The sequence below is a fragment of the Terrapene carolina genome, unplaced genomic scaffold, assembly GCF_002925995.2.
Source record: "Terrapene carolina triunguis isolate 2854851 unplaced genomic scaffold, T_m_triunguis-2.0 Scaffold85, whole genome shotgun sequence".
In the NCBI taxonomy this organism is placed as follows: domain Eukaryota; kingdom Metazoa; phylum Chordata; order Testudines; family Emydidae; genus Terrapene; species Terrapene triunguis.
In genome coordinates this window covers 37,604,626-37,608,276 of record NW_020664436.1, presented here as the reverse complement: position 1 = coordinate 37,608,276, position 3,651 = coordinate 37,604,626, and positions in this window count along the sequence as shown.

Below are 3,651 nucleotides of genomic sequence, written 5' to 3'. Positions count from 1 at the left end.
GCTGCTGCACGTTAACAGGAAAACTGCAGCACTCAACGGGCTTTGCTTCGTATGTGCAGGGCCGGCTTTAGCAGGAGCGGGGCCTGATTCCTGGGGGCGGGACTTGGAAACCCCGCCCCCAGGAATCGGGCCCCGCTCCAGCCAGGGTCGAGAGGCTTGGGTCCGGGCCGGAGCCGCTGGGGCCGGGTCCAGGGGTGCTCGGCTGCAGTGCTCGGCCGGGGCCGGCACCCCGGGGCCCCAGCCGAGCCGGGCCGGAGCCGCTCGGGCTGGGGTCGGCCGGCGCGGGGCCGGAGCCACAGGGCCAGGCCGGCGCGCTCGGTTGGAACCGGGGCCGGCGCCCTGGGGCCCGAGCCGAGCCGGGCCGGAGCCGCTCGGGCCGGGGCCAAGGGTGCTCGGCTGGGGCCAGGCCTGAGCCGGAGCCGCAGGGCTGGGGCCGGGCCGGCGCGCTCGGCCGGAACTGGGGCCGGCGCCCCGTGGCCCGAGCCGACCCAGTCTGGAGCAGCTCGGGCCGGGGGTGCTTGGCCGGGGCCAGGCCCGGGCCGGAGCCACGGGGCCGGGGCTGGGCCAACGTGCTCGGCCGGAGCCGTGGGGCCAGGGTCGGGCCAGCGCCCTGGGGCCCAAGCCAGAGCCAGAGCTGCCGGGGGTGCTCGGCCGGAGCCGGACTGGGCTGTGCCTCCCCGGATCCCTCCTCACGCCCCCCCCACCCCACCCCAGTTTACCTGCTGCCGCCTGCCCCTGCTTGTTTTCAGACTTCCCGCGAACATCTGATTTGCCGGAAGCAGGGGAGGGGGAGGAGCAGGGGGCAGAGCGTTCAAGGGAGGGGAGGAGGGGGAAGTGAGCTGGGGGCAGGGTGGACAGCTGCGGGGCCCTCTTAGGCGCGGGGCCCGATTCAGCGGAATCGGCTGAATCGGCCTAAAGCCGGCCCTGGGTATGTGGGAAAGCAGGGCGCTGCTTTTCTGAAGGCTACAGAAGCCGAAAGAATGGCTTACCATGGCCACATGCAAGCCGAATTCTGTTGCCCAGACCTGCGTCTGTCTAACACCAAAGCCGCAGGCACTCAATATTAAGATGCAAAATGCGACCTTGTACCGAAATCACATGTGCTATGTAATGTGAATAGTGTTATTCACCATGAAAGAGTATAAGCATTGTTCTGTAAAATTTATCTTTTTAAATACTTCTCTCCCTTTTTTCCCTCCCTCCCGCAGCTGCAAATTTTTCAAGCCTCCCTCCCCTGTCCCGAAGGCTATCTCAGATAAGGCGGTGGAAAAAAGGACGCGAGATGAAATGTTCTCTGAAATTATGGAATCCACCCGCAATGAAAGAGCTCATCTGAATGAGTGGAAGGACACGGTATCAAAGTACAGGAAAGATGCCAGTGAACGTGAGGACATGAGGGACGCTCGAGATGAGAGGTGGCAGGCTGCAACGCTGGGGCTGCTGCGTGATCAAACAGACATGCTCCGGCGTCTGGTGGAGCTTCAGGAACGGCAGCAGGATCACAGAGTGCCGCTGCAGCTGCTGTATAACCTCCCTCCCTCCCCACCATGTTCCATAGCCTCCTCACCCAGACGTGTAAGAACGCGGGATGGGAGGCTCCGTGCACCCTCCCACTCTACCCCAGTGGACAGCCCAAGCAAAAGGCTGTCATTATTTTGAACTTTTTTAGTGGCCTTTTCCTTCCCTCCTATCCTCCTCCCAAACCCCACCCGGGCTACCTTGTCAGTTCTCTCCCTATGTTTATAATCAATTAATAAAGAATAAATGATTTTTAAATGATAGTGACTTTATTTCCTTTGAAAGCAAGCTGTGATCGAAGGGGGGAGGGTGGTTTGCTTACAGGGAATGAGTCAATCAAGGGGGTGGGTTTTCAACAAACAGAACTTTCACACCATAGCCTGTCCAGTCATTAAACTGGTTTTCAAAGCTTCTCTGATGCGCAGCGTTTCCTGGTGTGCTCTTCTAATCGTCCCGGTGTCTGGCTGCATGTAATCAGCGGCTAGGCGATTTGCATCAGCCTCCCACCCCGCCAGAAAGGTCTCCCCCTTACTCTCACAGAGATTGTGGAGCACACAGCAAGCAGCAATAACAATGGGAATATTGGTTTGAATGAGGTCTGAGTGAGTCAGTGACGTGCGCCAGTGACCCTTTAAACGTCCAAATGCACATTCTACCACCATTCTGCACTTGCTCAGCCTGTAGTTGAACAGCTCCTGACTACTGTCCAGGCTGCCTGTGTATGGCTTCATGAGCCATGGCATTAAGGGGTAGGCTGGGTCCCCAAGGATAACTATAGGCATTTCAACATCCCCAACGGTTATTTTCTGGTCTGGGAAGTAAATCTCTTGCTGCAGCCATTTAAACAGATTAGTATTCCTGAAGACGCGAGCGTCATGAACCCTTCCCGGCCATCCCACGTTGATGCTGGTGAAACGTCCCTTGTGATCCACCAGTCCTTGCAGCACCATTGAAAAGTACCCCTTGCGGTTTATGTACTGGGTACCCTGGTGCTCCGGTGCCAAGATAGGGATATGGGTTCCATCTATCGCCCCACCACAGTTAGGGAATCCCATTGCAGCAAAGCCATCCACTATGATCTGCACATTTCCCAGAGTCACTATCTTTGGTAGCAGCAGCTCAGTGATTGTTTTGGCTACTTGCATCACAGCAGCCCCCGCAGTAGATTTGCCCACTCCAAATTGATTCCCGACTGACCGGTAGCTGTCTGGCGTTGCAAGCTTCCACAGGGCTATCGCCACTCGCTTCTCAACTGTGAGGGCTGCTCTCATCTTGGTATTCTGGCATTTCAGGGCAGGGGACAGCAAGTCACAAAGTTCCATGAAAGTGCCCTTACGCATGCGAAAGTTTTGCAGCCACTGGGAATCGACCCACACTTGCAACACTATGTGGTCCCACCAGTCTGTGCTTGTTTCCCGGGCCCAGAATCGGCGTTCCACGGCTATAACCTGCCCAATTAACAGCATGATCTCCAAAGCACTGGGGCCCGCGGTTTGATAGAAGTCCATGTCCATGTCCTCATCACTCTAGTCGCCGAGCTGCCATAGCCTACTCCTCCTCGCCTGGTTTTGCAGGTTCTGGTTCAGCATAAACTGCACGATAACGCACGAGGTGTTTACAATGTTCATGACTGCTGTCTTGAGCTGAGCGGGCTCCATGCTTGCCACGGTATGGCGTCTGCACTGTTCACCCAGGAAAAAGGTGCGAAAAGGTTGTCTGCCGTTGCTTTCCCGGAGGGAGGGTGAGGATGTACCCAGAACCACCTGCGACAATGTTTTTGGCCCCATCATGCATTGGGATGTCAACCCAGAATTCCAATGGGCAGAGGAGACTGCTGGAACTATGGGATAGCTATGGGATAGCTACCCGCAGTGCAACGCTCCGGAAGTCGACGCTAGCCTCGGTACATGGATGCACATCGCCGAATTAATGTGCTTAGTGTGGCCGCATACACTCAACTTTATACAATCAGTTGCCAAAAATCGAGTTCTGTAAATTCGGATTAATCCCATAGTGTAGGCGTACCCTAACAAATTTATTTGGGCATAAGCTTTCGTGAGATATAACCCACTTCATCAGATGCATAGAGTGGAAAATACAGGAAGCAGGTATAAATATACAGCACATGAAAAG